Raw genomic sequence first — 12253 nt, forward strand, 5'->3', positions numbered from 1 at the left:
ACTTACAAAATAGAAACAGATAACAGACTCAAAGATTTTGAAACCTAATTTATGATTACCAAAGGGGAAACGTGGTGGGGGGAGGGATAAATTAGGGGATTGGGATTGACATAAACATACTTCTGTATATATAATCGATAGGGAACAAGGACCTACTGTATAGCTTAGGGTAATCTACTCAATACTGTATTGACCTATATGGGAAAAGAATCCGAGAAGGAACAGATACATGTATATGTATAACTGATTTAATCCACTCAACTCTGTGTAATGACCTAAATGAGAAAAGAATCATAAGAAAAAAAAGGGATATATGTATAACATTTACTTTGTTGTACACCTGAAATGAACACAACTTTCTAAGTCAACTATACTCCAATACAGTTTATTAAAAAAAAAAAAAAAACTGTGACAACCAGACTGAAGCCAAGCTGGGGTTTGATCTGCTGGCCTGGTGCCAAGCCCAGGCTGATAAAACCCCTATTGAGATAAGCAGCGAGACGACCTGCCACCGTTTATTCAGGTAACAAATATTTACTGAGCTCCTCCTGGTGCCAGGGCCTGGGTTGGGTGCCGGAAATTTGATGGGGAGCAAGCTGACCAGGTTTGAACCTCCTGCTGGCCAATGGCTGATGGCCAGGGGACAGATGAGAGAAAGCTGAAAGAGCAAGGTGATTCTAGAGAGCATGGAGGGGTGGCAGAGGATCCCAGAGCCGTGATGAGGGGCCAAGTGAGGGAGGTGGGGTGATGGGGGCCTTCGTGGTGACCAGCCTCCTGCTCTGCACGAGGTGGGTGTCCCCTGACCAATGTCTCTTCCGTTGCTCTCTTTCCTGCTTTAGTTTCAACCCCACGAGCCTGAATTTGCATTATTGGGACATTTCTTCTTTTTAGAACTCCTACTTTCTGCCTTCTCTGCAAAGACTCTTGGGTGCAGGCCTGAGAGGTGTTACCCCTGCCCCATGGCCCTCCACAGGCAAAGGATTTCCTCCTCGGCTTCGGGTTTCTCAGAAAAGCCACCTCTGCGGTGCCCGGGTTATGAAATAGACCCTGGGCTAGTGAGGAAGACCCTACCGAATTCACTGCCTACCGAGCGCCCCCTGAAGCAGGGCTGGGAAGGACCCCCTCCTAGCCCTCTTGGGCCCCCATTTTACAGATAAGGATCCCAAGGCCAGCAAGCTCAAACAGAGACTCAAGTCCAGGGTGCCTGGACGCCTCTTGGGTGCAATGATCCTTCCTACATTGGACTGGGAAGAAAGAGACCCTGGGAGAGTCAGGCGAGGCTCACACTGCACCTCTGTCATTAATGTGCGGCCAAGCAGCCTGGCCTTGCTGGGCCTCAATTTCCCCCTCCAGCAAATGGACTGAGCACCCCTCACTAGCTCCAGCATAGACACTCCTGCTGGTGGTTTTGGTGGCCTCTGCATGTGTCCACCCCACATCATCAGCCTCCACTTAAACCTCTTGATAACATTGCACTGGTTTCAGGGTGACCTCCATCTTGGTAGTGGCTTTGGGGGCTCTCCGTAGCCAGTCCCTGCCCCCACCACAGTCTTGGTTTCTGCCAGGTCCTCAAACACATCAGGCACCCCAAGGATTCCAGGTTTTTTCACTTGCTCTTTCTGCATCCATCCATGCCTCAAATCTCATCTAGTTATTGCCTGCTTACTTGTCAGTCTCAGCCTGACGTCAAATTGCGTTCTTTCCTTTCTTTCCTGTCCTTCTTTTTAAACTTTTTTTTTTCAAATGTAACCTACAGGCAGAAAAGTGTCTAAATCCTAAGTCTACAGCTCTATAATGTTTCACAAACTGAACACATCGATGTAACCAGCACCCAGATGAAGAAACAGAACATTCCCAGGCCTCCCCCCTCCTACCAAACTCCCTGGTGGGCTCAAAAAATTTTGAATTGATGATTAATGATTACCCAAGGGGCCTTCTGTCTGTGATGTAGCTGCATGATAAGTTGCTAGGTCCGTGGGATGCATCAATAGAAGTATAGACTCCAGAACACGGGAGGTGATTTTTCTTAAAATTGTGGGTTGATCAGAGCAGGCAGGCAGCTACCTCTGCCACTTTGGAAATGGGGCAGAAAAAGGCAGGTTCAGTGACCAACATGGTGTGTGTTTGTGTGTGTGCGTGCATGAACTTCAGAGTGGTGCTCTGGGAGAAGGCATTGGAGATTTTAGGGCATTTAACCTGGAGGGCAGACCTAGGTCCCTGTCACCTGCTAGAGATGGCTCTGTGGCAGAGCAGGGTAGGGTGGTTGTCCCTGAGGGAGCCGGTTTCTAGGCTACTTTGATGGTAGCGAGCATCCCATCAAGAGATATCCCCAGGTATCTCCCCCTGGGTATCAGGTGTCAGCCTGATACCCCCGGGCATAAGCTAAGCAGGAACTCAGGACTGCAGGTGGGCCAAGATGAGGGTCATCTAACCCCTTACTTCACACAATGCCTTGCAGGGAAGAGGGTGAGGAGGAGGACTTCCGGGGACATGTGGCCACACTGGGACTTTTCTCAGTGGGGATATAGAAGCCCAGAAACTGAAGGTGACCTGCCCAAGCTCATTTGGCTAAAACTGGCTTTCCAGGCACAGGCTGGCCTTGGAGCCCTGGCTATGGGTGGAGTTCAGGTCTGGTTAAATCTGGCATGGCCGTTCCCTCTCGCCGGCTGCAGCTGCCCGGGGTGGGGGCCACTGGGCACGCTCCACCACCCGTTCTGACAAGCGGCCGCAGGTGCTGGGCCGGCCACTTTACATAGCCACGCTTGGTCTCCCCCGCCTGGCTTGCTGTCCTGCCCCCTCGCCTCTCACCAGGAAAGGGCCGGGGGTCTGAGAGCAGGAGCCAACTCCGAGCCCCAGTGAGCTCTTGAGTATTTTTATTTCACTTCTGCGTTTCACTTTTACTGGTCTTGGGTGAAATGTGCAGGTTAGTTAGGCCCCAAGCAGTAGCTATTGGGCCTGGGATGGCTCTGTACTGTGTCGACCAGGGCTGGGGGTGGGGGATCACACAGACCAGGGTTTGCATCCCTCCCCTGCCACTGGCTGGCCCTGTGGCCTCTGGAGCTACAGTCAGCCCTGCTGAGCCTTCTGAGAGCTGCATGGGCTGCAGGAGGAGACCTGGGGCCTGGGTTCTGACACAACCCTGCCTCTGGCCTGCTGTGTAGCCTCAGGCAACTGCCTTCCCCTCTCTGGGCCTCAATTTTCTCCTCTGTAAGATGGGAATAACTACAGCCACATCCTTGTCATGCTGTCTCTCTGATCCCGCACTTGTTCAAAGTCTGGCCAGGTGCTTGTCTGGGGGAGATGAGACATTCTGGAGAGGCTGGACCAACGATTTGCCCTTAACCTTAAGAAAACTGAGCTTGTACAAAGCTCTCCTCAGGAGGCTAGTTTAAAATGTGGGTACATCCCAGAGTGGGGAGGGGGCAGGTTGGCCCTCAGGTGTCAGCAGGTGCCACAGCACGCCAGGAAACTTTAGGGAAGGCTCTGGGACCCGTGGGTCTGTTTAGAGTTGAGTCTGTGTTTCCTGGGACAGGACCGGGGAGAGCTGTGGGGAAAACCAAGGCCCAGAGAGTTGAAATCATTTGCCCCGGGTCACTCAGCCAGCAAGTGGCTACACTTGGATTGAAAGGGGGTCACACGCACAGGTGCTGACACCTCCAGCGAGTCTGGCTCTCAGGCGCATCCTGCTCTGAGCACCCATGTGCTTGTGTCCCAGCAGTGGCGGAGCTGGCAGGGGCTGCCCGAGCAACGTGAAGCTTCAAGCTTCCCCCCGGGAACAACTCGCAGACCAGTCGGGGTTTATATAGTGCCTCCCAAAATATCTGGCCGCGGATAGGCTGAGGCGGGTGAGGGCGCGGCTGGCCAATGCCGTGGCTTCCTGTCCTGCCAAGATGTTTCCTGCCGATAGCCAGGCTCAGTGGCCTTATCTGTGACCCTGGGGCTGTCCTGGCCCCAAGAAGGGGACAGCCTGGACAGGCTGTTCTGGCCCCAAGAAGGGGCTGCAGGCACCCAGGAGGGGTCAGGGCAAGCAACCCACTTGGTGGGTTGTTGGGTCAACTCACTAGTTTTGGGAAGGAGCACTGTACTTGGAGCCCAGCTTCCCCAGAATTGAGTTGTGGCTCTAGTGATAAATGGCTGTGTGATTCTCGGGAGCTGGGCCCCTCTCAAAGTTACCCTCATCCATCAAGTGGCGATAGTGGCATCTCTATTTTCATTTAACATACCCTACCCCAGCCTAGCCCTCAAGGAGCCCCAAATCTCGGCGAGACAGAGCTGAACACAGATTTCCCCCCAGCACTGCAGCATCAGGGCTTGGCTAGAGGGAGGGTGGAGATTGGAGGAATCCAAGTGTCTGTCTAGGGGGACTGCCTGGAGAAGGGATGTCACAGCTGGGGTTTAGTGGATATGTAGGAGTTCACCAGGCAGAAGGCATGGAAGGGATGAACAGCCTGAGGGAACAGTGTATGTGAATGCTTGGAGTCAAAGTGACACTCTGCCCCTTTTGCAGAGAAGGAAGCTGAGATTCCAAGAGGAGGTCATTCTATGGCTCTGAAACCTGGCTCTTCCTCCTATACCTGCTGCCCAAGACCCAAGTTGCTAGGATGGGATATGTTCCCTCTCAGTTGGGACCCTGGGACTTGGTTTTTTTTTTTTTTTAAATTCCAAAATGGATTTTATTGGAGTTCCCATTGTGACTCAGCAGGTTAAGAACCCAACTAGTATCCACGAGGATGTGGGTTTGATCCCTGGCCTCGCTCAGTTGGTTAAGGATCTGGCATTGCCATAAGCTGTGGTATATGTTGCAGATGCAGCTTGGATCCCAAGGTGTTGTGGCCATGGCTTGGCCAGCAGCTGTGGCTCCGATTTGACCCCTAGCCTGGGAACTTCCATAGGCTGCAGGTGGAAATAAATTAATTAATTAAAATAAAAAACAAAACAAAGTAAAATGGATTTTATTACAGCTCAAATGGTGGAATTAACTACACATCATAAACTATATATGTGTTTATCTATGCGTATGTATGCATGTATAGCACACATATTTTAAGTTACAGGAAATAACTAAAGAGAATAAAATTTTCTAGGAAATAAAGTTTATTTTGGCAGATGGTATTAAAGTTGTCTACCGTCGTAACTCAACATCCTTAATTTGGTATAAATGTGATACATTTTCTTGTCTTCCTGGGTCCTTGTTAGGTCAACATACCTACTGCTTTATCAAACTGATATGCTAAAATTAAACATTACTCACTTTACGTACATGCTGATTCTATTCTTTTTTAATTTTATTTTTTTTAGTTTTGTCTTTTCTAGGGCCGCACCCACGGCATTAGGACGTTCCCAGGCTAGCGGTCTAATTTGAGCTGTAGCTGCTGACCTACGCCAGAGCCACAGCAATGCAGGATCTGAGCTGCATCTTCGACCTATACCACAGCTCATGACAATGCAGGATCCTTAACCCACTGAGCAAGGCCAGGGATTGAACCCGCAACCTCACTTACATGCTGACTCTAAAAGGGGGTTCTCACTGACTCTTTCCAGCTCCATCGTGGAAAGAGTCAGGCTCTGGTGGCTGAGACTCGATGGCAGAGGGTCTGATGGGAGCTGCAGGGGAAGGACTGGGGTCAAAGATGAGTCTCAAGATTCCAGCTAGAGTCTCGGGGTGGCTGGACTTGCCTCTGTTTGCCCTCTGGCTTCAGGGTGGTTGTCCACACCCTCCCTGGCCTGAGAGAGGCCAAGATGCCTGAGGACACCAGTATCTCAAGACTGTTCACCTGGAGGGACCCAGCCCCTGCCTCACTGGCTTAGGTTTTGGGCTTTGGTACACAACACAGGAAGGACCAGTGGGGCGATAGATCAGGAAACTGTTGGTTTAGATCTCCTCTTTCATGTTTTTTCAATAAATGTGAGCCAAATATGGAACTCTGCTTAATAAATCAGTGCTGCCTCTGTGGGGCCTGAGCCACTTCGGTCTCCTGGTTGGAGGATTCAAAAATGTGTGGCCAAGGGACTCAAACAAATACATGCACATGAATATTCACAACTGCATTTTCACAGTAGCCAGAGAGTGGAAACAAACCAAATGCCCATTGATGGGTGAAAAATAAACAAAATGTGGTCCGTTGGGTTCAAGGAAATATTACTCAGCCATAAAAAGGAATGAAGCCTGACACACGCTACAATGTGGATGAACCTCAAATCTGTCACACTGAGTGAAAGCAGCCAGACACCAAAGGCCACATAGTGCACGATCCCATTTACATGAAATGTTCAGAACAGACAAATCTATTGAGACGAAAGCTGACTGGGGGTTGCAGGAGCTGGGGAGGGGGGAGGGGGATGGGGGATGGGAAGGGACTACTTGTGGGAGCAGTTTCCTTTTGAGGTGATGAAAATGATCTACAATTAGATGCTGCTGCTGGTGGCACAACTTTGTAAAAGCCCCAAATACTCCTGAATTGTTCACTTTAAAATTGTTCATTTTATGTCTTGTGCATTTCACTTCCATTAGAAAAAAAAGATTTTTAAACTGCCTGGCAGTGTCCTGGGGCTGGTTTCTGGGTGGTTTTAAATTTTTAAATGGTGACCCTTGGGCTATCTGTCTTCTGATTTTCTTGGCTGAGGGTGGAACTGACTCCCCTGTTACGCAGTCAGTGCCCTCAGTAGAAAAACCTGCTGCTGGAGCCAGGGTGGCAGTGGTCCTGCCCCTGCTGTACTGATGTCCGTGCCTTCACTGATGCCTGAGTGATTTCACTCTGCCAGCCTGCTGGACCCATGCTCCCCAGCCCCGAGTCCCCTCACAGAATCCTCCCTGAGAGGCAAAGGCCATTGCAAGCCCATTTCCCAGATGATAGATTAAGGCTCAGAGGCGCTTGGTCACCCAGCCGGCAAGCAGCCAAGCTCTTGTCGCACTCAGGTCCGGCTGGCTCCAGCACTGTGCGCTCAGTGCCTCCCAGGTCCTCTCTGTTGGGTCTAGGATCCTCCCTCCCCTAGCAATTGTCTGATGGGGGGCTGCCATGTGACCACACGCCTCCACACACACCCACTCACGTGGCTGGGCCTCTGCCTCCCTCCCCCGGGGCCTTCTGGGAAGCCGTGCCAGGTGCAACCTGTTTCTCTTGGAAGGGAGCAGAGCCAGGAGTGGGATGGGAAATGCTCTCAGCATCCGAGAGCAGGCAGGGTGGGGGACGGGTTGTTCAGGAACTGCTGAGGGGCTAGGAACATTCTGGGCTTCGCAGGGAGGGGAACAGCCCGTGGTTTGGGAGCTGGGACCAGCCAGCCCCTGCTGGGTGACACCAAGCACATCACTCCTGCTCTCCAACCTCAGTTTTCTTGTATAAAATGGGTTTTATAACAGTCACTGCCTCTCAGGGCAGATCTGAGAGATGGACAAGACAGTAAAGGGGTTCAGCTGAGGAGGGAACCCTGCTTGGCAGGCAGAAGTTGGGAGAGGATGGGCTATTTGGGTCCTGGATGGGATGACTGAGAAACACTCTGTGTTTAAAAACAAACAGCCAAGAGGACGGCAGTTCCGCAAAAAATTGAAAATAGAATTGCGACAGATGAATGGAGAAAAAATGTGGTACATATGTACGATGGAATATTATCGAGCCTTTAAAAGGAAAGGAATTCTGACACCTGCCACGGCAGGGATAAACCTGGAGGACGTTACGCTGAGTGAAAGAAGTTGGTCACAAAAGGACATTAGACTGTATGATCCTATTTATGTGACGTCCTTAGGTCAAATTCATAGAGACGGGAAGTAGAATGGGGGTGGCTGGGGAAGGAGGGAAATGGGGAGTTAGTGTTCAATGGGGACAGAGTTTCAATTTTGCAAGATGAAAAAGTCCTGAGTATGGATGGTAGTGATGGTTGCACAACAGTGTGAAAATGCACTTAAGGCCACTGAGCTATATATATATATATGTATGTATATATATATGTGTGTGTGTGTATATATATATGTATATATGTGTGTATATATATGTATATACGTGTGTGTGTGTGTATATATATATATATATATATATATATATATATATATATATATTTTAAAACTTTATGACCACACCCACAGCAAGTTCCCAGGCCAGGGATTGAATCTGAGCCACAGTCTTGACCTACAATGCTGCTGTGGCAATACTGGCTCCTTTAACCCACTGCACCAGGCTGGGGATTGAACCAGCACCGCCACAGAGACAAACCAGATTATTAACCCACTGTGCCACAGTGGGAACCCCTGAACTATATTCTTTATAATGGCTAAGATGGTGAATTTTAAGTTATGCGTATTTTGCCACAATTAAAAAAAAAAACAAACACCAAGAGGCCAACAGCCCAGTGAGCTCTCCTGTTGGAGCTGCTCTGGGCTCAGATTGTACTACGGGAATTTAGAAAGTCTGTCCCTCTGACTAGAGGAACCCCCACTTGTCTGCCTGCCAAGCTCCAGTTCATTCTACAAAACCCAGGTCTAATGTCCCCTCCTCCAAGCAGCCCTCCCAGATTTCCCAGGTAGATCCTAGCTCTGCCATTAGGTCCCCCAGCCTTTCCCTGGCTCATTCCTGATCCATCTGAGATGAGGTATCTGTGTCCGGCTCAGTCAAGGGGTGAGGCTGAGCAGAGAATTTGAGGAATGGGGAGCCCGGCTCTGACGGTGGGAGAGTGTGGGGGCAGCAGCTTAGGGGACCAACACCGGGGGACCAACACCGGTTGCTCAGTAGGCATTGTTGACTGCTCCTCCCACGCTTGCTGTGTGCCCGGAGGATCTCCTCAGTGTGGACACACAGTATGTGGTTGGGACTAGACAGGGCTGAGAGGCAGAGAGGGACTTTTGACTCTGGTTTAGCGACACCGGAGCTTGACCTGGCCCTGTGCGGCAGGGGTAGGGGGGTCCCTGGGGCAGAGGGAAGGGCAGAAAGGATTGTCCCTCAAGGCTGGGCGGCAGAGGGTGCCAGTGTGTCTGTGCACTGCAGGCGTGAGTTGTATGTGTGTATTTTTCTGTGTTGTATGTGTGCCTTTCTGTGTGTCTGTGTTGTAGGCGTGTCTGTATGGCTGTTGTGTGCTTTATGTGTGTATCTGATGTTGGATGTATCTCTGTGTGTGATGCACCCGTGTGTGTGTATGTGTGTGTGTGTTTGTGTACGTGTGTATGTGGCATTTTTTAAGGAACTGAATCCCTTACTTGGATGTGTCTGCTGCCTGCCAGAGGGTGTGCAAGGTCTTCCAGGCTGTCTGCACCCCCATTACCTCCCTACCCTACAGCCCTGGGTCCCTCAGCCTTCTCTGCTCTCTGGCTACCAAGGGAAGATGTGAAAACCTAAGCCTCTCTGGGGCTCCCCATTCCCTTCTGGGGTGGCAGGTGTGATTTGCTCCTCATCTTTGTTCTCCCCACCTCAATGGGCTGGCTGTGCCCTGCCCATCCCAGGCCTTGGCCTCTATATTGAGTTCCCCAGGACATCTCCCCACCCTTTGCCAGGCTGGGGCTTCCCTGCCCTCATGCAGCTCCCTTCTGCCACGAGCGTGGAGACATCTGTACCCCTACCCCATGCGCTCCAGGGGAGGGGTTGCATTTGTCGGGCTCAGTTGCCAGGGCCTGGTACACAGCAGGCACCCATTAAATACTTGAATGAATAAATGAATGAATGAGGGTGGGAGGAGGGGTTAGAAGGTCAGAGGAGCCAGGCCTGGCAGGGACTTGCCAGAGGACCTGGTTGTTCAAACGCCCAAGCCGGGCTATGCATGCTCTCGGAAGCATCACTCTGGTGTGAACTGGACAAGAGGCAAGTGCCAGGGGTGCTGGCACCTGTCAGGAGCTGAGCCCGGCCAGTGGAGACGCAGTGGCTTAGGCTAGGTGGGGGCTGGAGATGAGACTCAGGAGGTGGAATGGGCAGGAGCATCGTGATCCTTGTGGGGGTGGGGCAAGCCCCCATTTCCATCTGTGCCCTGGAATAGCTGGGCTGAAGCTGAGGCTGGACACACCCCCCAAGGTGAGGAGGAGTAGAGTGTTGGGACCTTTTGGGGGCACTTTGGCTTTGTGGTCATTTCCTGTGAGGTAGGAGGACCTGGAAACATCTCTGTTTCAAGATCAAGCTAAGGAGTTCCTGCCGTGGCTCAGTGGTAAGGACCCCAACTATTATCCATGAAGGGGTGGGTTCAATCCCTGGCCTCACTCAGTGGGTTAAGGATCGGGTGTTGCCAGGAGCTGTGGTGTAGGTCGCAGATGTGGCTTGGATCCCGCATCGCTCTGGCTTGGTGCAGGCCGGCAGCAACAGCTCCGATTTGACCCCTAGCTTGGGGACTTCCATATACCGCAGGTGTGGTCCTAAAAAGACAAAGGAAAAAAAAAGATCAAGCCAAGAAAGAGGGGATGAAGATGAAGCAGTGGTAGGGAAACAGAGGGAGATGGTGGCCCAGAAACCAAGGGCAGAGGGGGTGGCTCAAAAAAGTGGGTGTGGTCAGTACCCCACTGGTTCCCTGGCAGGGAGCTTGGCAGTGGACCCAGAAGGCATGAGCCACAGCCCCACCAGCAGGGCTGAAGTGGAAAAGTCTGGTGACACTAAGTGCTGGTGAGGACGTGGAGCAAAGGGAACTCCTGCTTACTGCTGTGGAAAGTAAAACAGTACAGCCACCTTGGAAGACTGTTTGGCAATGTCCACTGAAGCCGAACAGAGGTCTTCCCCTCCCCTATAACCCAGACATCTCACCCCAGGGTATTGACCCATGAGAGATGAAAACAGCCACAAGACCTCAGCATACATGTTTGGACCTACTCTGCAGACAACCCAAATGCTTCTCAACAGAATGGAGTGAACAAATTGCACTACAGTCGTGCTGAGGAATAGTACACAGAAAGGAAAAAGGATGGGGGATATGGGTGAATATTGTAGGTATGATGATGAGCAAAAGCAGTCAGACCCCAAACACAACAATGCTGTGTGAGTCTGTGTATCTGAAATTTAAGATCAGACAAAATGAACCAATGGTGTTAGCCAACAGGATTCTGGTTCCCTTTGGAACAGGGAGTCAGAGGGAGTCCACCCTAGGGATGGAGGGGTGTTATATCAATCTGAGCCTACACAGAGGCAAAAATGCATCAGGCTACACACCTCAGATCCAAGTATTTGGCCCATTTTGCTGTGTCTTATGTCTCAATCCAAAGGTGAATATATAGAATCCTGAAAATAATTTGGGCAGCACTTTAAATACATGAAATTTGGTGGGGTGGGGGGCTGGGCAGTGATCGTTAGGAAAAACTTGCCAGAAATATTTAGGCATAGTATCCCCAGTTTGGCCAAGAGCCATGCCCTTTTTAGCCTTATAAAAACTAATGAAATTCTTTAAAAAATTAAACATAGAATTACTGTATGATCCAGAAATTCCACTCCTAGGTAAATACCCAAGAGAACTGAAGGCAGGGATTCAAACAGATATTTTTACACTCAGGTTTATAAGAGCACTATTCACATTAGCCCAAAGGTGGAAACAACTCAGTGTCCATTGAGAGATGAGTAGATAAACAAAATCTGGTAAGTCCAGGCAATGGAATATTGCTCAGCCATGAAAAGGAATGAAACACTGACACACACTACAATGTGGATGAATCTTGAAAACATGATTAGACACAAAAGGTCACATAGGGTATGATCCTATCTACAGGAAATGTCCAGAACTGGCAAATCCACAGAGATGGAAAGCAGATTAGTAGTTGCCAAGGACCGAGGGAGGGGGACAGGGAGTGACTACTTATGGGGACAGGTTTCCCCTTGAGGTGATGGAAAGTTCTGGAATTAAGAGGTGATGGTTGCACCCTACTGTGAATGCACTTAATGCCACAGAACTGCCCACTTTAAAACGGTTAATTATATGCTATGTGAATTTCAACTCAATGAAAACCACAGTGAATTGGAGACACCAGAGTTTTGCACCTTCTGAAAGGACCGTGGCCCCTAGAGAGGGAAATTGTGTAGGTTCTACTCGGTTGAGAACAGCCTAAAACTTTCTTTCTTCTAACAAAATGGCACGTAGAAGTCCTATGTAGACATGGAAACAGGCCCAGAGAGGGTAAGGAAATGGCTCGAGGACACACAGCAAGGGGAGCCAGTCTGTGGGGCTCAGCTTTAGAGCAGGGCTCCCAGGTGACCTTGGGTCAGGGACAGACCCAGTTCCCTATCTGTTTAATAGCTGGAAGGGGGTGAGGGGTACCCTGCCTGTTTTCCCCAAGTAGGGCCCCCACCCTGGGGGCAGCTGGAGAAGC

This window comes from Sus scrofa, chromosome 2 (genome assembly GCF_054392235.1).
Source record: "Sus scrofa isolate SSC_HxYL_T2T_F1_AM1 chromosome 2, Sscrofa_HxYL_maternal_Yorkshire_Landrace_v2.0, whole genome shotgun sequence".
Lineage (NCBI taxonomy): Eukaryota > Metazoa > Chordata > Mammalia > Artiodactyla > Suidae > Sus > Sus scrofa.